Source organism: Schistocerca gregaria, chromosome 3 (genome assembly GCF_023897955.1).
Source record: "Schistocerca gregaria isolate iqSchGreg1 chromosome 3, iqSchGreg1.2, whole genome shotgun sequence".
NCBI lineage: Eukaryota > Metazoa > Arthropoda > Insecta > Orthoptera > Acrididae > Schistocerca > Schistocerca gregaria.
The window spans coordinates 530,520,183-530,542,831 of NC_064922.1; positions in this window are offsets into that span (position 1 = coordinate 530,520,183).

Here is a 22,649-nt window from a genome sequence, read left to right on the forward strand (position 1 = left end):
TTAGTTCTGCCAGGGCAGTGTGTAACTTCAAAATGAAATTCATAAGATATAATTTCCATGGGGTCAGTGAGATTTTTCTGTGCCATGAGCCATTTTAAGGCTTAGCATTTCTTTTTTTTTTCTGTGATGGAGTAATTATCCACATTGTTTAGTTGCCTGGAAACGTAGGGTATCAGGTGCTCTGCAATGTCAATGACGTGGTTGTTAGCATCACAAGACAATATGAATTGCATCTATTAATCCAAAAAGCAAAAATGGGAACAGTGGTAAATATGTCCTTGAATTGCACAAAAGCTTCTTCGCAATGTGGTGCCAACTAAAACATTACCCCTTCTTCAGAAGATGTGTGAAAGGCCGCATTGATGCATATTTTGGCACGAATTTTCAGTAATAGTTAGCTAAACCTAAGTGCTGCGGCTCCTTTTTTATATCAAGAGTAGAAAAGTTCTGCGTAGTTTGTATGAAAATTCAAATGGCTCTGAACACTATGGGACTTAACATCAATGGTCATCAGTCCCCTAGAACTTAGAACTACTTAAACCTAACTAACCTAAGGACATCACGCAACAGCCAGCCATCACGAGGCAGAGAAAATCCCTGACCCCGCCGGGAATCGAACCCGGGCATGGGAAGCGAGAACGCTACAGCACGACCACGAGATGTGGGCCATAGTTTGTATGAGCCGGGGTCTGTTCACACACCATCCTGGCCAATAACATAGTCTAAATAGCGAACTTCCTTTATGACAAAATGGCATTTCTCCAGACTCAGCATTACCTGTGTTGCATGTAGTTGACTGAACATATCCTATAGCCATACTATGTCCTCTTGGATGTCCTGGGAAACACTACACTATCTCACAAGTATATCATACACTGTCTTGGTTTCAGACTTCATAGCACTGTGTCTAACAGGCATTGGAAAGTCATGGGAGCATTCTTCAATCTGTATGGCATTCATCGGTACTGGTAATGAGCATAAGGAATTGTAAACAAGCTCTTGAGTTGATCCTCCATTTCTAACTCTAAGTGATGTTACCCATTTCATGAATCCATAGTCGTAAAATATCAGCATTCCCACAGGTTGTTCAGTTTCCTAATATTTAGCATTTGGTACACATTTGTGATTGTGTGCTGATTTAAACATTGATAGTGACAACAAAACCAATATACCTTACAACCAGTTGTGCTTCTCCTGGGTGCAAATGCCTCCCTAACACTTTGCAAATGCCTCCCTAACACTTCGCTATAAATGTGACATTTTCTGCCACAGTGCGGTTAAATTGGCAGACTGTCCTGGCTTAGAGTACTCTATAAGTAAATCCCTGTCCAAATCTTTTCCTGCAATACATCTGGGATAGCTACCAGTGCTTATCGTGATAGCTCTGCCTCTACTGAACCAAAATCATCCATTCTTATGGTCACTACCTGGCTTCTGTCAACCTATTGCACATACAATACAAAACTTTGTGCTTTGCCCATTTCCTCATTCTCTGTTAAAGGTTCCACTACACACAAAGTATTGACTGGCAAATCAATTCAAATGTCTACTTAGTCTAGTTTTCATTTACTTTGTAGGAATTTTAACTCGTGAGTTGATTCTAAGGGACCATGCATGCAGTTAAAGTGGCTTCCTCTGTTCTAGAACACACCCAGTTCAGTATTCTCGGCAGTAGTACGTAAACAGAACGGTTTACCATCCAGCCTGACTAACTGCTGCTCCAGATCGCTTTTAGCATGGTGATTACTCTGATAATCCAGTCAAAGTATGAAATCACAGATGCTGTCAACTTTAAGTACTTTCACATGTGCCTGGGACTCTCTCCATCCCACTTGGAAGTTCACTAATGCCAAAATGAGAAAGTTCACAATACTCCCTTCTACATCACTCAGTCAGCAATGAGGTGGGTCCAAATTTCTTAATCCAAGTACGTCTTGACTTGTTACAGATGCCTGTACTATGTGCCGCAGATACCTGTATTTAGCAAAAACTTACATGGTCTTCTTCCTAGAAAGCCAGTCATACACTGATTCCACACAAGTTTCCTGTGCATACATATACTGGGAATGCCACACAGTGACTACAATTTTCCCACTCCTGTTTGATGCTAGAATGTGGATTCAGCCGTGTGTCCATTTACTATGTGCATGTGGAAACCTCTGCTGGCATTCTTGCTCGAATGTCCAGCCTGTTACAGTTCCGGCTTTGGGGTTTCCTGCAGTTGCTGACTACAAACACTGATAGCATGTAACTTCTGTATTGAATAACATCCTCCTCTTTTTAGGTCTGGTCATTGCTTCTATTTCTACCAGAGCCATTACAGCAATCACAACTTCGTTTTATGATTTTGGAAATTCTGCTCATATTTTACAGGAAACTTCTGCATGCAACAAGCACACAGCTGCTTCTAGCACCTTTTGTTCTGCTTTATGTAGAATGGTTTAATTAGTGCTGTCATTGTCCCTAATCTCTTAGGTATTGATATTTAGTTTCATAATCCTGCCTACAAAATATTCTATAGACTCAAGTCTCTGAGAGGTACTATTTAACTGTTCTTGATCACGTATAGATCTATTTTTTGTCTAATTGTGCTCCTGTAACCATTCCCACAAATCTTGGAAGGAGCAAACATCCCACAAGTTTTCTTGACACATAACCATAATTGAGCCATATTCAACAGTTTCTCATCCTTCCTACCTTTGCAGCCAATTTAGGTTATCCGCAAATGCAAAAATGTCTTTCCCTGACTTATTCCGAAAAGGATTGATAGGATCTAATATGTGTGCAGACACACTAGAAGGGCATTGTTTCCTTCTCACCTCCCGTAATTTTCTTAGTCCCTTACTTAATTCTAAAATGTCTGCTTACATTTGAGCAACGTGATTGAGTATATGCTGGATCACCTCCTGCTTAGTTACCTTCTTATCGTCAGTATTTGATGCATTCTTGCTCAGGATCTATTATTACCAGCAGCCAAAGAAAACATAACCTTTTGAGTACCACCAATTGAAGAGAGGGAAGAGAGAGAGAAAAAAAAAATAATAATCCTATAAGTCCATAAAAATTTTCTAATCAGCACTTAATTGCACACTTTAGCTGACCACTGTTGTTGAACTGCTGCAACTGGTGGCAGTGTGGCGATGGATCTACCATTGTTGCTTTGCATTCTTGATGTTGTCGATACATGATATCAAATGTAACCTCCACTAGCTCTTGTGACATCAGATATTACAGGGCGGGGTGACACTAATGGGTAAGCGAGGGACAAATTCACTTTGCTCAGGTTGGAAACAATTGATTTATTTCTTAGGTTCAGCCTGCAACAGAGGCCAAGTGTCCACATTTAGTAGGCAGGAGCAGGTGTTGAACTAATGGTCCTCAGTCCTCAGCAGCAATATGTCATTGTATCCTTGTCTGCAGTTGATACAACATAGCGTGGCCCAGGAGTGCAGTGACATTGTGTGGTAAACACTCCTGGCTAGTGGAAAAGCTGTTTCAGTTGCTGGTGTTGCAAATTGGCATGGCTGTGTCACAAACAGTGTGTGGTGATGATCTGCCTCAATACCAATTGGTGATAGAAGTGATAGTGTCTGGGGGGTGAACTCTATCCCAACATCTGGCTGGTGGTGCCTGGTGATGGTAGATGCTAAGTGAATCAGTGGCTAGAAGGGTCTTAGTTCAACTCCTGGTCCGTACGGCAAGTGATCACATAGTATGACAGATTTGTCAGCTGCTCCCATGTTTCAGGACTGCAGAAACATCCTGAATTCCTTCAATAGTGCTGATTGCCAACCAAATGGTCGTACCAAGAGTGGCAACAATGATGAAATTCTGCACTAGCTGATAACTGCAAGCAGTGCAATCGCTCCAGTGGCCACTTGCACTGGCTAGCAGCACTACGCTGTTTACACTGATGAGTCAAAACATTAATAGTGTGTTGGTCCATCACTGGAATAGAATACAGTGATGTTTCTGCATGGTGTTGCACCAAATGTCTATGCAGAGGTCACGCAATTATAGCAAATTACAGATTGGCAGCTAGTGAGCTTGAAACTGGTGTCTGATAGCATCCCAAGTGTGTTCTGTTGGATTCAAATCGGGCAAATTTGGTGGTTGATACATCAACGTAGTTCACTATATGCTTCTGAAACCACAGTAGCACACTCATGGCCTTGTATCACAGTCAGTTATTGTGCTGGAAGATGCTGCTGCTGTTGAGGAAGACATCAAGCCTGAATGGCAGGTGGTACTTAGTAATGTTCACAAAGTACACAGCTGTCATGGTGCCTTCAGTTACCACCACAGATCCCTGGAAGCACTGGCGAACATCCCCGTACTGCCCCTGCAGCCTGCATCCATTGCTGAATGCATGTCTTGAGCAGTCGTTAACTTAGATAATAGCATTCCTGCATACGACTATCTACCTGGGGAAATAAGAAACAAGATTCATCTGACCAGAAAATACATTTCTGTAGATCCACAGTCGATGCATGTTGATGATTCCGTGCCCATTGCAATTGTAATTCATAATGTTGTTGTTGTCAACATGGAAACTCTTAGGAGTCCACATCTCAACTCTTAGGAGTCCAAATGTCACAGAGCCCCACATTAAATAGTGTGTGCTGAATGGTGTGCTCCGAAACATTTGTGCCTGCACCAGCATTGTACTTTGTCATCAGATCTGCCACAGATCATCGCATATCCTGCTTTATAGACTGGCGAGGCCTTCAACCTCTGCATTCTGTGATGAAGCATCGATATTGTAATATCCGCACCTATATTTTATTCAAAATAATATTCACTACAGCATTATATGTGCAATGTGACTGAACGTTGATCCTATTTTCGTAATACTAATAAAAAGGACTTCATTAATAAAATAATTATTGTCAATGACATAATTTAATATTTTGTAAAAAATTGTATCTCAGACAATACCCGTGTAAAAAGATAATGAAAATGTTAATCTTTTGGTATCTACGATTTTGTAGAAAAATCTTTCTTCTTGTTGTTTGAACTACTGTACTCATAGGATGTGACTGATGCCTCATAACACAGATGTCTGTAAAAAAGTGTACTGAAATATTGTTAGGTTATCTTCTGGTAAAGCTTCCGGGATGTAAGGTCGTGATCCATGAAACTCTTCAGCTCCTAACGTTTCGTCCAGAGCTGCACTGGACATCTTCAGAGGGGTGTTTCTCCTCCGGTGAGTCTTGCCGACTGACTGGTCGGACGTCTGAGAGCGACTTATATATCGTAGAAAGTGGGCGTGGCCAGAGTTACACGTGATATGCAGAGATAATCTTTGTCAGTGATAAAACTTCACTATCTATCGTAATCTCGTCACAGATAAAACTGTCTAGCAATTCTGTAGTGCTACTGTCCAAATATCACTAAGTTTCATGGTTTCTTCTTTCCAATTAAAATTATCGCAATGTTTATATATTTCAATTGCTTCTCTACAAAGCCATGGGTAATAGTTCGTCATCGTAGATAAAATTTTTGTTTAGGAAAACTTCACTTGATGATTTCCTGACTGAAAAGCGTGTTCTGCTACAGCCGATTTGTCTGTTTTCCCTAATCGGCAAAGACTTATGTGTTCTTTTAACCGTGTATTTACGCTTCTCTTCATTGTTCCAATATAAACTTTACCACATGTACACGGAATGTTATATACGCCACTGGCTGATAGAGGAGCGCGTTTATCTTTTACAGACCGGAGAACATGACAAATTTTCCTCGTTGGTCTAAAAACAGGTCTAATATCATGTTTACTTAAAATCTTTCCAATCTGATCAGTTACTTTCTTTATAAAAGGGAGAGAGACTGTATTCTTCCATCGTTTTTCGGGCTTGTCCTTAGGCTTTCTGTTGTTTGGGTGCAGAATTCTGCTTACTTCTTTCTTTGAGTAGCCATTTTTCTCAAAAGCGTGCTTCAGATGTTTTAATTCGGTGTCTAGATACTCCGGCATGCAAATCCGTCTGGCTCTGTCAACGAGACTTTTAATCACATCTCTCTTTTGTTGTGGATGGTGGTTAGAGTTTTTATGTAAGTATCCGTCTGTGCGCATTATTTTTCTAAAAATCTGTTGTTTCAATCTTCCATCTGTCTGTCTCATAACTAAAACATAAAAAAACGGTATTTTGTTGTCATTTTCTCTCTCCATAGTAAACTGGATTCTTGGATTTATATTATTAAGGTAATCAAAAAATTCGTCTAAGGCTTCTCTACCATGTGGCCAGACCACAAATGTATCGTCTACATGCCGATACCAGCGAGATGGTTTCTTATCTGCTTTTTTCAAAGCTGACTGTTCGAATTTTTCCATGTTGAAATTAGCTACTGCAGTTACATGTAGTCCAAACAGAAATATCTGATCATCATGGTCAGCTGATGTGCTTCTGCAGAAGTAAGGACGTTTGAACACAAAAAAAAAAAAATTCAGGAATATCAGTAAACAAAATATTAACATCTTTAGAACTATATTAAGCAGGGAAACTTGGAATGAAGCCCTACAGATGCAGAATGTAAGTGAAAAATATGATTCATTTATTACAATATGATTCATTTATTACAGCAATTAACTATCATTTTAATGTAACATTCCCCAAAGTAAAGAGGCAAGAAACAATTCATGATCATATAAAGTGGATTACCAGTGAAATAATATAACTGTGAAGGAAACTGCAGGAAGTGAGATGTAGGGTTGAAGCTGAAAATTATAAAATGCTACAAAAGAAATATAGAAAAATAATACAAAAGGCAAAATCCAGAGCAATTAATGCAGAGAAATTAATACAACTCTAAGAAGAAAAAGGCTGTTTGGAATGCAATTAATGGTGCAAGACAGAAACAAGCTAAATCAAACAAAGAAACAGATATCAGGTCAATGAAAATAAACAACACAGTGGTTACAGATGGTAGAGAAATAGCTAACATATTCAATGACAACTATATAAATGTGGTAGAGAACTTAAAACTGGAAAGAAATAGTCCACAAAAAATGGGAACTAAGTTATCACAAAAATCAAGCAGAACCATGATCTTGAAACTAGTCACAGAAGACAAACTGAGGAAAACTAAACAGAAACTGTAGTCCAAGAAATCAGCTGGTGATGAAATATCAAATCATGTAATAAAGCAAGTAAGTGAGCAAATAATTTCACCATTGCTGGACATAGCAAACAGCTCTCTCAGAGATGGAATTTCTCCAGAAAAACTGAAGATATGAAGGATGGTACCAGAATCCAAGAAAAGGGATAAGGATGACCCCAACAACTACAGGCCAGTTTCGCTGCTACTAGGCTTCTCAAAAATCCTGGAAATGCTTATGTATAATAGACTAGTTGATTATCTGGACAAATACAACAATCTCATACCATCAATGCACAGTGTCAGAAAGATTAGATGTACAAAATCAGCATTTGCCAATCTGACAGAATACATTATACAGTACTTAGATGAAAAACATGTATCTGCATTGTTTCTGGATCTCGTCAAAGCATTTGACACTATTGACCATGGAACACTGCTAAGAAAATTGGAAAACTATGGTATTCAAGGACAAGCAGGGAAGTGGATAAAATCATACCTATGTGGCCGGAAGTAGTATGTATCAATAGGGGATGCATGTTGTTGTTGTTGTTGCGGTCTTCAGTTCTGAGACTGTTTTGATGCAGCTCTCCATGTTACTCTAACCTGTGCAAGCTTCTTCATCTCCCAGTACCTACTGCAACCTACATCCTTCTGAATCTGCTTAGTGTATTCATCTCTTGGTCTCCCTATACGATTTTTACCCTCCACGCTGCCCTCCAATACCAAATTGGTGATCCCTTGATGCCTCAGAACATGTCCTACCAACCGATCCCCTCTTCTGGTCAAGTTGTGCCACAAACTTCTCTTCTCCCCAATCCTGTTCAATACTTCCTCATTAGTTATGTGATCTACCCATCTAATCTTCAGCATTCTTCTGTAGCATCACATTTCAAAAGCTTCTATTCTCTTCTTGTCCAAACTATTTATCGTCCATGTTTCACTTCCATACATGGCTACACTCCATACAAATACTTTCAGAAACGACTTCGTAGCATTTAAATCTATACTCAATGTTAACAAATTTCTCTTCTTCAGAAACGCTTTCCTTGCCATTGCCAGTCTACATTTTATATCCTCTCTACTTCGACCATCATCAGTTATTTTGCTCCCCAAATAGCAGAACTCCTTTACCACTTTAAGTGTCTCATTTCCTAATCTAATTCCCTCAGCTTCACTCGACTTAATTCAACTACATTCCATTATCCTCGTTTTGCTTTTGTTGATGTTCATCTTATATCCTTTCAAGACACTATCCATTCCATTCAACTGCTTTTCCAAGTCCTTTGCTGTCTCTGACAGAATTACAATGTCATCGGCGAACCTCAAAGTTTTTATTTCTTCTCCGTAGATTTTAATACCTACTCCGAATTTTTCTTTTGTTTCCTTTACTGCTTGCTCAATATACAGATTGAATAACATGGGGGAGAGGCTACAACCCTGTCTTACTCCCTTCCCGACCACTGCTTCCCTTTCATGTCCCTCGACTCTTATAACTGCCATCTGGTTTCTGTACAAATTGAAAATAGCCTTTCGCTCCCTGTATTTTACCCCTGCCACCTTTAGAATTTGGAAGAGAGTATTCCAGTCAACATTGTCAAAAGATTTCTCTAAGTCTACAAATGCTAGAAATGTAGGTTTGCCTTTCCTTAATCTTTCTTCTAAGATAAGTTGTAGGGGCAGTATTGCCTCACGTGTTCCAGTGTTTCTACGGAATCCAAACTGATCTTCCCCGAGGTCGACTTCCACTAGTTTTTCCATTTGTCTGTAAAGAATAGGGGATGCATATCAGTCAGAAACCAAACCACCAAATATGGAGTGTCACAGGAAACGGTAATTTGGCCATTGCTGTTTATTCTGTTTGTTAATGACTTATATTTTGAAGAGAACGAGAAGAAAATTTATATACAGATAACTTGACGGTACTCAACAATGACAAAACTGTGGCACAGCTTGAGAGAAGAGCATATGTATCTGCAAACACCACAGCTCAATGGCTCCTGGAAAATGGACTTGTTATAAACCTAAGAAAGTGGTCAAAAATAAAGAGAAGGCTGTGCACATGGGTTTAGAGGTGGATAAAATGAGACTAGAAGAAGCAGAATCCACTAGATTCTTAGTTATTACAGTGGATAACAAGCTAAAATGGGAACAACATATTAATTCTGTCTGCAAGAAACTCAGCTCAATCATATTTAGAAAGAGGCAGCTATCACAGTATGTAGACAAACAGCTTCTGTGCACAGTATACCATGGACTCTTCGAACCATACCTGTAGCGTAGAGTGGTAGTATGGAGAAACTCAAACATTCAAGAAATATAAAGGGTGTTCACATTACAAAAAAATGCAGTCAGAATCATATTAAGAAGAAAGATTTCTGAAACATGCAATAACTGCTTCAAAAGACCTTGCATCCTTGTACATACATAAAACTATACTGTATGTCACAAAAGATAGTGCAGAGTGGATTACAAATGCTTTTATACACACCCATAACCACACAGAGGAAGAATGACATACAAAGCATACCCCACCGACCAACAGTGCTTGAAAAAAGGATCCCATTACTTGGGTATCAAATGACTAAGAAGATTGCCTAAAAAATTGTGTGACAACGTACATGACAATATGTTTTCAAAGAACCTAAAAGACTATCTAGTGGAAAATAAATTTTACAGTGTTAATGAGTACTGCTGACATTAAATTTGTAAATATTGTTAACTATAATCAATGATGTTAGAATAGTTAGGAAATATGTGATAATGAAGGTTCTTGCATTTTTGACATGTCTTATATTACATGTACATTCACTGTATGCCAATTAATCCTACAGGATCAAATAAAATTAATTTCATTTCATGTTGGGCAGCATACTCGGCAATAGGGAGGTACAGCTGTTTCTTGGCCACAGTTTGTCGGTGGCCACTCTTGAGGACAGACAGCTTGTTGGTTGTCACTCCTCTGTAAGAAGCAGCACAGTGGTTGTAGTCTTGTAGATCAGATGACTGGTATCACAGGTAGCCCTGCCTTTGATGCGATAGGTGGTGGTTGTGCCTGGACTGAAGTAGGTGGTGGTTGGAGGATGTATGGGACAGGTCTTGCACCTAGGTCTGTCACAGGGGTATGAGCCATGAGGCAAGGTGTTGGCAGCAGGGGTTGTGTAGGAATGGATGAGTATATTGTGTACATTTGGTGGACAGCAGAATACCACTGTGGGAGGGGTTGGGAGGATAGTGGGCAGGAAATTTCTCATTTAAAGACACAACGAGAGGTAGTTAAAACACTGGCAGAGAATTTAATTCAGTTGCTACAGCCCTGAGAGGTACCGAGTTACGATGGGAATGCTCCTCTGTGGCCAGAAAGTGGGACTTTGGGAGGTGGTGAGTGGCTGGAGAGATCTGTTTTTGTACAAGTTTGGGAGGGTAATTACAGTGTTTGAAGGCCTCAGTGAGACCTTCAGTATATTTTGAGGAGGACTGCTTGTCACTACAGATGTGACGGCCATGTTAGGCTGTATGGATGGGACCTCTTGGTATGGAATGGGTGGAAGCTATTGAAGTGGAGGTACTGCAGCCATCTTTGAGGTGGAGGTCACCATAAAGGAAAGTGGCTTGTTGGGTTGGGTAGGACCAGATGGAGCAAACGTGGGAGGTGTTGAGGTCCTCGCCCTTGATCCAGATCATGAAGATGTTACCAATGAATCTGAACCATGTGAGGGATTTGGGATTCTGGTTCTTTAGGAAGGATCTCTTTAGATGTCCCATGAATAGGTTGGCACAGGGTGGTGCCATTTGGATGCTCATAGCCACACCCCAGATTTGTTTGTACGTAATGCCTTCAAGGGAGAAGTAATTGTGGGTGAACATATAGTGGGTCTTGGTGACTAGGAAGGAGGTTGTATATTTGTAATCCATCAGGTATTAGGAAAGGTAGTGTTCAATAGCAGTAAGGTCTTGGGCATTAGGGATTTTAGTGTAAAGGGAGATGGCATCAACAGTGACGAGTTGGGTACCATGCGGTAGAGAAACAGGAACTGTGGAGAGTCAGTGAAGGAAATCTCTATATAGGACGATAGGTTGTGGGTATTAGGCTAAAGGTGTTGGTCTACAAGAACAGAAATTCTCTCGATGGGGGCATAGTAACCAGCCACACTGGGGCATTCTGGGTGGTTGGTTTTATGGATTTTAGGGAGTGTTAGGGGTGAGGAGAGAGATGGACTCTGGCAAGAGTTTCTGAGATGGGCCTAATAATCTGAGGAGAGGCTGGAGGTCCTGCTAGATTTCTGGAATGGGATCATTGTGGCAGGGTTTGTAGGTCAATTAATCTGACAGCTGGCAGAGTCCTTCCACCAGATAATCCTCTTGGTTCAAAACCACTGTGGTGGAGCTTTTGTCAGCAGGTAGGATTATAAGGCTAGCATCTGTTTTTAGGTGGAGGCTTCTGGTTCTTTATGTGGTTGTGAGGTGAGGGATTCAGGGAATAATGCTGAGGCAAGGTTCAAAGTTAAGAAACTCTCCAGAATTGGTGGTGAAAAAGTGTTTCCACTGTAGGGACCGGGAGAAGGAAAGGAAGTCTTTAACAAGTCCTGAATAATTGAATTTGGGAGTGGGGCAAAAGGTGAGGCCCTGTGGAAAGGACTGATATTTCTTCAGAACTAAGGCTTTTTGAGGAAAGATTCATGACTGTGTTCCAGGTCTGTTTAGGTTCTGGATAGTATACAGGAGTGGGAGGGAGTTTTTGAGGGTGGGGTGGGTCTGTGAGGCAGAGTTTGTCAGCTGTGAAGGGATGTGGAGGAGGTTTGGAGGTGGTTGTAGAGGTTGTGAAAAATGGTAGTCCAAGGTGCGAGAGGGAAGTGAACAGGGTGGAGAGTTTTTTGAGGTGGCGGTGTGCATGTTGCTCTAGTTCCTGCAGGGCAAGAGTTTCAGTGTGTGATATGGGATCCAGGAATTTGGCATTGCATAGTAGGAGAATTGTACAGATGGAGAAGGAGGTATTGCAAGGAGGTTTGTGCCTGACTGATATGATTTTGCAGGACTATGTAGGTGAGAGTTGGCAGAATCGGAACAGATGGAGATCACTGTAGAAGGAAGGGTGGCAGCCAGAGATGGGTAACTTGATGGTAAGGTCATTTGGGGGGGGGGGGGGGGGGACTCCATGAGCCAAGCCATGATGCAGGAACAGTATGTGGGACTGGATTCTGGCTAAGGCTAAGGAAACTTTTCTGAATTGACATAGATGTAATGAGTAAGGGTCCATGGTGGAGGATAAAAACGCATACAAATATGTGTATAACATAGAAATACATCAGGAAAAATTCACAAAAATACTCATAAACACGTGGGAAAGGATGAACCAGATTAAGTGAGGGGAGACAAGAAAGGCAAGTGAAAGGCAAAAACCAACTGAAATTTGCATGAAGAGCAATGAGATCAAAGAAAAAATAAATAAAAAGATTGTAATGTGGGTTGCAGGTCTGTGTGTGGATAAGTGTGAAGAAGGGGGACAGCAGATGCGACTAGATTTGGTGAAGCTAGTACGTGCAAACTGGAATAGAGAGGAGAAAGGATGGGGGTGGGGAGCAGTTGGTAGGATGAGATACAAGTTTGTGTGCCACAGGAAGGTACAGGAAATAACACACAAAAATACATGAGTGACACAGGGAGAGTAATCAATTTGAAGGTTTAGGGGTAATGATATCAGTGGGAGTAACATGGGACATGAGATGCTGCATCCACAATAAGTGCAGTCTTGTAGCCATCTGTTGTGTGCAGCTGAGATGGTTGGTACAGTGTGGCTTGTAAGTAGAGCATGCCATGCGGTTGGTAAGGTGACAAGAGAGATACAGGAAATAAGTGAAGATGCTGAGTATAGTAATGCATTGGAAAATAATAATAACGGAAAACTGCACTGGTTTACAGAATGGAAGAAAAGCTGCCAGGCAAAATCAAACAATGCAAAATCCATGATGTAACAATATTATGAAAAGGATAGTTGCTAATCACAATATAGCAAAGACACTGAGTTGTGGACAGGCACAAAAAAAAAAAAAAAAAAAAAAAAAAGCTGACAAAAAGTGAGTTTTCAGCCAACAACCCTTCATCAGAAATACACACACACACACACACACACACACACATACATGACCACAGTCTCTGGCTGCTGAGGCCAAACTGCAAGCAGCAACACATGATAGGAGAAGCAGCCATGTGATGGGGATAAGGACGAGGCTGGGGTGGTCGGGTGGAAAGAGAAACGGATAGCAGGATGGGGGTGGGGAATGGTAAAGTGCTGCTTGTTAGCAGGGACGAGGTGGAGTGAGGGTAAGGCAGGTGCAGCCAGGAGGTTAGATGGAGGGCAAAGTGGGGGCGGGAGGAGGGGGTAGTGGAAAAGTACAAAAATGAAAAGACTGTAGGTGAGTTGGTAGTGGGCTGTGTAGTGCTGGAATGGGAACAGGGAAAGGGCTAGATGTGTAGGACTGTGTCTAATAAAGGTTGAGGCCAGAAGGGTTATGGAAATGTAGGCTATATTGCAGGGAGAATCCCCACGTCCCTTTATACTAACACCTCTAATGCCCCTGGCCTTACCACTATTGAACACTTCCATTCCAATACCCAATGTTTTCAGAGCCTTCAACCTCCTTCCTAATTGCCATGACCAACTGTATCCTCACCCACAATTACTACTTCTGTGAAGGTGTTACCTAAAAACAAATCTGGCGCACAGCTATGGGCGTTCGCATGGCACCATCCTATGCCAACCTATTTGTGGATCATCTGGAGGAATCCATCTTAAACACACAGAATCCCAAACCCATCATCTGGTTCAAATCCATTGATAACATCTTTGAAATCTGGATCGAGGGTAAAGACACCCTATCCACATTCCTCTAGAACCTCAATATCTTCTCCCCCATTTGTTTCACCTGGCTCTCCTCAACCTAATGAGCCACCTTCCTCGATTTTGGCCTCCACCTCAGTGATGGCTACATCAGTGCTTCTGTCCATATCAACCCTACTAACCACCAGCAATATTTCCATTTTGACAACTGCCACCCAGTCCATGCCAAGAAGGCCCTTTTATGCAGCCTAGCCAACCATGGCAGTCGCATCTGTAGTGAAGAGTGGTCCCTCTCAAAATATATTGAGACTCTCACTGAGGCCTTCACCATAGATCATAATTATCCTCCCGACAATCTGCAAAAACAGACCTTCAGTGCCTTATCTCTCCAGTCACACACCACCTCCCAAAGTCCCACCATCCAGACACAGAGGAGCATTCCCCTCGTGACTCAGTAGCACCCAGGATTGGAGCAACTGTATCACATTCTCTGCCAGGGTTTTGACTACCTCTTGTTGTGGCATGAAATGAGGAATGTCCTACCCTCTGTCCTTCCCAACCTCCCACAGTGATATTCAGCTGCCCACCAAACCTACACTGTACCATCATCCATCCCTACACATCCCTGCCTCCAAACCATTACCTCATGGCTAATATCCCTGTAATAGACGTAGATGCAAGATCGGTCCCATACTTCCTACCACACTGCCTACTCCAGTCCAGTTACAAGCATCACCCATCTCATTAAAGGCAGAACTACCTGTGAAACCAGTCAAGTGATCTACAAGCTAAGGTGCAGCCACAATGCTACATTCTACATGGACTTGATGACCAACTAGCTGTCTCTCCACATGAATGGCCATCATCAAACTGTGGCTAAGAAACAGCTGGACCACCTCGTTGCTGAGCATGCTGCCCAAGACGATGTTCTTCATTTCAGTGGCTGCTTCACAGCCTGTGCCATCTTGATCCTTCCTCTCAACACCAGCTTTTCTGAACTGTGCAGGTAGGAACGCTCCCTGCAATATATACTATGCTTCTGTAATGCTCCTGGCCTCAACCTTCGAAGCCATTGTCCTAGCCATCTAGCCCATTCCCTGTTTACATTCCAGCACTACACAGCCCTCTATTCCACTAATGCACCCACTGTCTTTTTATTTCTCTCCTCCCCCCCCCCCTCTCCCCCCACTCCCCATCTCGGCTCGCGATTGCACCTAGTTGTCCTACCCTCTCTCCACCTTGTTACTGTATGCTCCCACAAGCAGCACTTTGACCTCACCCTTCCCACCCCAACCCCAACCTCCTCCTTACTCCCACCATCCAGTTTTGCTTCTCCCATCATGCAATTGTGCACTGCTGCTCGCAGTGTGTGTGTGTGTGTGTGTGTGTGTGTGTGTGTGTGTGTGTGTGTGTGTGTGTAAGTTGGCTATTTCTGAAGAAGGCTTTGTTGACCGAAAGCTCTTTCTGACAGTCCTTTTCTTGTGCCTGCTTGTGACTCAGCATCTCTACCATATGGTGAGTAGCAGCTATCCTTTTTTATAGTACTGTTACAATCCAACTCGCACTTTTCCCACGACATTCTGAAAACTTTCATCAAAGCAATCAGGTAGATGCAGTATTTCTTGGACTCAATACACCACCTACATTTAGTATTGTAGGGGGAATCAAATGTAATTTGTGACTCGATTGAAGACTTTTTGGTAGGGAGAGCGCAGCATATTATCAAGGGTAGAGTCATCGTCAGATGTTGGGGTAACTTCAGTGTGCCCACGGGAAGTGTGTTGGGCCCTTGTTGTTCATGCTGTATATTAATGACTATGGACAATAGTAATAGTAACCTCAGACTTTCTGCAAATGATTCAGTTATCTATGAGGAAGTACTGTCTGAAAGAAGCTGCATAAATATTCAGTCCGATCTTGATAAGATTTCAGAGGTGTGGAAATATTGGCAACTATCTTTAAACATTCAGAACTGTAAAACTGTGCACTTCACAAAAAAAAGAACATAGTATCCTATGACTATAATAACAATGAGTCACGGCAGGAAATGACCAACTCATAGAAATACCTGGGTATAATACTTGTAGGTATAAGAAATGGAATGATCACATAGGCTCAGTTGTGGGTAAAGCAGGTGGTAGACTTAGGTGTACTGGCAGAATGCTGGGGAAGTGCAATCAGTTTACAAAAGGAGATAGCTTACAAATCACTCATGCAACCAGTTCTAGAATATTGCTCAAGCGTGTGGGACCCACGCCAAACAGAAATAACAGGAAATACTGAAGATATATGGAGACCCCCCCATGAACCATGGACCTTGCCGTTGGTGGGAAAGCTTGCGTGCCTCAGCAATACAGATGGCCGTACCATAGGTGCAACCACAACGGAGGGGTATCTGTTGAGAGGCCAGACAAACGTGTGGTTCCTGAAGAGGGGCAGCAGCCTTTTCAGTAGTTGCAGGGACAACAGTCTGGATGATTGACTGATCTGGCCTTGCAACATTAACCAAAACGGCCTTGCTGTGCTGGTACTGCGAATGGCTGAAAGCAAGGGGAAACTACAGAAGGGGAAACTACAGCCGTAATTTTTCCCGATGACATGCAGCTTTACTGTATGATTAAATGATGATGGCGTCCTCTTGGGTAAAATATTCCGGAGGTAAAATAGTCCCCCATTCGGATCTACGGGCGGGGACTACTCAAGAGGATGTCGTTATCAGGAGAAAGAAAACTGGCGTTCTACGGATCGGAGCATGGAATGTCAGATCCCTTAATCAGGCAGGTAGGTTAGAAAATTTAAAAAGGCAAATGGATAGGTTAAAGTTAGATATAGTGGGAATTAGTGAAGTTCAGTGGCAGGAGGAACAAGACTTCTGGTCAGGTGACTATAGGGTTATAAACACAAAATCAAATAGGGGTAATGCAGGAGTAGGTTTAATAATGAATAGGAAAATAGGAATGCGCGTAAGCTACTACAAACAGCATAGTGAACCCATTATTGTGGCCAAGATAGATACGAAGCCCACACCTACTACAGTAGTACAAGTTTATATGCCAACTAGATCTGCAGATGACGAAGAAATTGAAGAAATGTACGATGAAATAAAAGAAATTATTCAGATAGTGAAGGGAGACGAAAATTTAATAGTAATGGGTGACTGGAATTCGAGTGTAGGAAAAGGGAGAGAAGGAAACATAGTAGGTGAATATGGCTTGGGGCTAAGAAATGAAAGAGGAAGCCACCTAGTAGAATTTTGCACAGAGCACAACTTAATCATAGCTAACACTTGGTTTAAGAATTATGAAAGAAGGTTGTATACATGGAAGAACCCTGGAGATACTAAAAGGTATCAGATAGATTATATAATGGTAAGACAGAGATTTAGGAACCAGGTTTTAAGTTGTAAGACATTTCCAGGGGCAGATGTGGACTCTGACCACAATCTATTGGTTATGACCTGTAGATTAAAACTGAAGAAACTGCAAAAATGTGGGAAATTAAGGAGATGGGACCTGGATAAACTAAAAGAACCGGAGGTTGTACAGAGTTTTCAGGGAGAGCATAAGGGAACAATTGACAGGAATAGGGGAAAGAAATACAGTAGAAGAAGAATGGGTAGCTCTGAGGGATGAAGTAGTGAAGGCAGCAGAGGATCAAATAGGTAAAAAGACGAGGGCTGCTAGAAATTCTTGGGTAACAGAAGAAATATTGAATTTAATTGATGAAAGGAGAAAATATAAAAATGCAGTAAATGAAGCAGGCAAAAAGGAATACAAACGTCTCAAAAATGAGATCGATAGGAAGTGCAAAATGGCTAAACAGGGATGGCTAGAGGACAAATATAAGGATGTAGAAGCTTATTTCACTAGGGGTAAGATAGATACTGCCTACAGGAAAATTAAAGAGACCTTTGGAGAGAAGAGAACCACATGTATGAATATCAAGAGCTCAGATGGCAACCCAGTTCTAAGCAAAGAAGGGAAGGCAGAAAGATGGAAGGAGTATATAGAAGGTTCATACAAGGGCGATGTACTTGAGGACAATATTAAGGAAATGGAAGAGGATGTAGATGAAGGTGAAATGGGAGATACGATACTGCGTGAAGAGTTTGACAGAGCACTGAAAGACCTGAGTCGAAACAAGGCCCCCAGAGTAGACAACATTCCATTAGAACTACTGACGGCCTTGAGAGAGCCAGTCATGACAAAACTCTACCAGCTGGTGAGCAAGATGTATGAGACAGGCGAAATACCCTCAGACTTCAAGAAGAATATAATAATTCCAATCACAAAGAAAGCAGGTGCTGACAGATGTGAAAATTACTGAACTATCAGTTTAATAAGTCACAGCTGCAAAATACTAACGCGAATTCTTTACAGATGAATGGAAAAACTGGTAGATGCGGACCTCGGGGAGGATCAGTTTGGATCCCGTAGAAATGTTGGAACACGTGAGGCAATACTGACCTTACTTCTTATCTTAGAAGAAAGGCAAACCTACGTTTCTAGCATTTGTGGACTTAGAGAAAGCTTTTGACAATGTTGACTGGAATACTCTTTTTCAAATTCTAAAGGTGGCAGGGGTAAAATACAGGGAGCGAAAGGCTATTTACACTTTGTACAGAAACCAGATAGCAGTCATGAGAGTCGAGGGGCATGAAAGGGAAGCAGTGGTTGGGAAAGGAGTGAGACAGGGTTGTAGCCTCTCCCTGATGTTATTCAATCTGTATATTGAGCAAGCAGTAAAGGAAACAAAAGAAAAATTTGGAGTAGGTATTAAAATTCATGGAGACGAAGTAAAAACTTTGAGGTTCGCCGATGACATTCTAATTCTGTCACAGACGGCAAAGGACTTGGAAGAGCAGTTGAATGGAATGGACAGTGTCTTGAAAGGAGGATATAAGATGAACATCAAAAAAAGCAAAACGAGGATAATGGAATGTAGTCAAATTAAATCAGGTGATGCTGAGGGAATTATATTAGGAAATGAGACACTTAAAGTAGTAAAGGAGTTTTGCTATTTAGGAAGTAAAATAACTGATGATGGTCGAAGTAGAGAGGATATAAAATGTAGACTGGCAATGGGAAGGAAAGCGTTTCTTTAGAAGAGAAATTTGTTAACATCGAATATAGATTTATGTATCAGGAAGTCGTTTCTGAAAGTATTTGTTTGGAGTGTAGCCATGTATGGAAGTGAAACATGGACGATAACTAGTTTGGACAAGAAGAGAATAGAAGCTTTTGAAATGTGGTGCTACAGAAGAATACTAAAGATAAGGTGGATAGATCACGTAACTAATGAGGAGGTATTGAATAGGATTGGGGAGAAGAGAAGTTTGCGGTACAACTTGACTAGAAGAAGGGATCGGTTGGTAGGACATGTTTTGAGGCATCAAGGGATGACAAATTTAGCATTGGAGGGCAGCATGGAGGGTAAAAATTGTAGAGGGAGACCGAGAGATGAGTACACTAAGCAGATTCAGAAGGATGTAGGTTGCAGTAGGTACTGGGAGATGAAGCAGCTTGCACAGGATAGAGTAGCATGGAGAGCTGCATCAAACCAGTCTCGGGACTGAAGACAACAACAACAACAACAACAACAACAACAACATATGGAGACGGGCAGCACGAATGGCCACAGGTTTGTTTGATCTGTGGAAGAATGTCACAGAGATACTGAAGGAACTGAACTGGAAAATATTTGAACAGAGACGTAAACTATCCCAAGAAAGTCTATTAACAGAGTTTAAAGAACCGGCTTTAAATGATGGCTCTAGGAAAATCCTAAAAAAAACCTGCGTATCGCTCACACACAGATCGTGAGGATGAGATTAGAATAATTACTGCACATACAGAGAGAGGCATTCAGTCAATCATTCTTCCCACACTACATACATGAACAGAATGGGAAGAAACTCCAGTAACTGGTACAATGGGAAATAACTTTCGCCATGCACCTCATGGTGATTTGCAGAATATAGATGTAGGTCTAGATGTAGATGGGCTATCAAGTGCATACCTTAAGAAATATGAGCACTTTTTCATCTTTGCTGCTGTGAAAAACGTCTCTTCTATGTAACAAGTGCTCATAGCTCTTAAGGTATGCATTTTAGAGTCTGCATTTATTCAACTTTTTTGCTTTGAATGATCATTCCTCTCATATCCCTGAATGTTGGCCATTTCTCTTGGGTCATGATATATACATTTAATATGAGTGTCAGTGTTAACCAGGATTTGTCTGTCTCCTTAGCTGAGTGGTCAGTGTAGATGGCTGCCATATGGAGGAGCCAGTTTCGATTCGTGATACTGTCAAGGATTTTTTCTTGGTAAGAGGACTGGTACTGGTGCACTCAGCCTTGTGAAGCCAACTGAGGAGCTACTTGACCGATTAATAGTGGCTCCACAGTCTGGAAAGTCTGCAAAATGGCTGGTAGAGCTGTGTGCTGACTACATACCCCTCTATACCGTATTCACATACCCCAAGGCAGAGGATGACATGGTGACTGTTAGACATCCCTTGGGCCATTGTGGCCTGCAAGGAACTTGTTAATTGGGATTTACATATCCAGCTCCAAATATTCTAACTAAGGGAGTAATGACTAATAAAGTACTCTTTTATTTTTATTTTTAATATCTGTGGATTCCAATTTTCCTGCCTGATGTCTGCCAGCAACTTGGTTAAGAATTTTGTACTAGAATATAAAACTCCATTCTGATTCCTGGGCTGGTGTGCAAAGTCTATATGGAATTTATCTTGATTTATATTACAAGATGTTTCACTTACAACACCTGGAGAAACCCTCAGTTAACACGACAAATTTCCGTATGTCACTGGGCTTGGTTCTCAGACAGTAACATGGTGCGTGTGCCTCCTATACTGTGCAATTGAGTGTATGGGTGTTTCCTATTGAGATTTTTGTCAAGTTGCCATTTACTACGGTATACACAAAGGATCAACGAGTGTTTCTTGTGTTTAACTATGTGAAAACAAAATCATACGTGCAATGTTGGCTTGCATTCATACGAAAATTTCATAGTGTGCACTTCCTCAGTGGTTCAACAGTACATAGAGTATTCAAGAAATTTCAAGAGACTGGGTCCATGATAGACAAATGAAGGTATAGAGAACCCAGTACTCTAACTGAAAATAAATTACATGAGTTAGGAGTCTGAGAAAATTATTGTGCCATTTAGCACTTCAGACTGGTTTCAGTATCATCTGCTTACAGAGCTGTGCACAAACTCAAGCTGTAGCCATTGAAAATAACAGTAGTTTACCAGTTGACTAATTCAGATACTATTGCTCGACATCAGTATTGCAGTTGGCTGTTAGTCTGTGCATGATGGAGAACAATATGGCTGCATTTGTGTCAGGGTTCATAAACTCACAGTAAAGTTTATCCATCTTCTGGTAGCAAATGTAGAGTATACAGGCACTTCTGACACCAATTGTAAATGTATACAGGGTTTGGGAAAGGGGGGAGGCGGTTGTTACATGTGCCTCATGACGACAGGGTGCAGGAGGTTGAACAGTCAGGATTAGAGAGTGGGCATCCAGGGTTGCCATTAAATAACAAAACAGGAAATTAGATACAATAATGAGGATGTGTTTCAATGTATGGTGTACAAGGGGTGTGCCTCGGGTCGGAAGTTGCCAGGTTTAGGCCAGTCTAGGAGGTCAAACAATTAATTGAAATGGGCAACGGAATGGGAAGCAGTTCATATTAACTTACGTTGGTGACCCATCCTGAAAAGCAGAACCAGAGGCTCTGCCTTCCGAAAAGATGTCTGTTCTGCTCAAGGTCACAAGAGAGAAAAGCAACAGTGTTTCGCTCTGCAGAACACTCCAGCGTCCACACACGTGATCGGTATCCTGCGCATGCTAATGGATAAAATTAATGGTGTGAATTCGCTAGCAGTTTCAGCAGAGGTCTCAGGGTGTCTCCTGTCAGCAGCTTTAACTGAACAGAACTGCCTCATTTTTGAAAGACAAGCGACTTGTGCCACGTAGACACGGCGTGAATTACTCTGGGAGAAAACTTGTAAAGATTCCTCTGGTCCTTTGAAATAATTTTTTTAATACTAATTCCCTAAAATATTGCTTGACTGGCTGCCATCCTGTACATTCCTTCCCTCTTCCAGAGAAGTGGTGACAAACATTGCTTACAAAAGGGCGTTGATCACTCCCTGGAAAGATGGTTTGCCATAGTGAAGGCCTTAATACGAGGGTCGGTCAAAAAGTAATGCCTCCCATTTTTTTTCTACTTAAAAAAATTAAGTTAAGTGAAAAATTTGAATTTGGCGCCATTCCTCAAACCTTCTTCTGCAATCCACTGCAGTAGTAACTTTCTGTGTCAACAGGTGGCAGCACAGCAGAAGTTTGTAAGATGGCCGACATCGATGTTCGTTTGAGACAGCGTTGTGTGATTGAATTCTTGAATGCAGAAGGTGAAACGCCCATACGCATTCATGAAAGACTGAAGAAGGTGTATGGTGTTGTGACAGTGGATGTCAGCACTGTTAGACGATGGGTTCATCGTTGTAAGGAAGCTGAAGGGCAAACACCGTTGACTGACGAAAAGCGGAGCGGCAGGCCGGTGAGTGCAGTGACTCCACACAACATTCAGCAAGTTGATGACATCATTCGTGGTGACCGTCGGGTGACTGCAGATGAAGTGTGTCGCATTATTTCTCTTAGTAAAGGCAGTGTGATCACGATT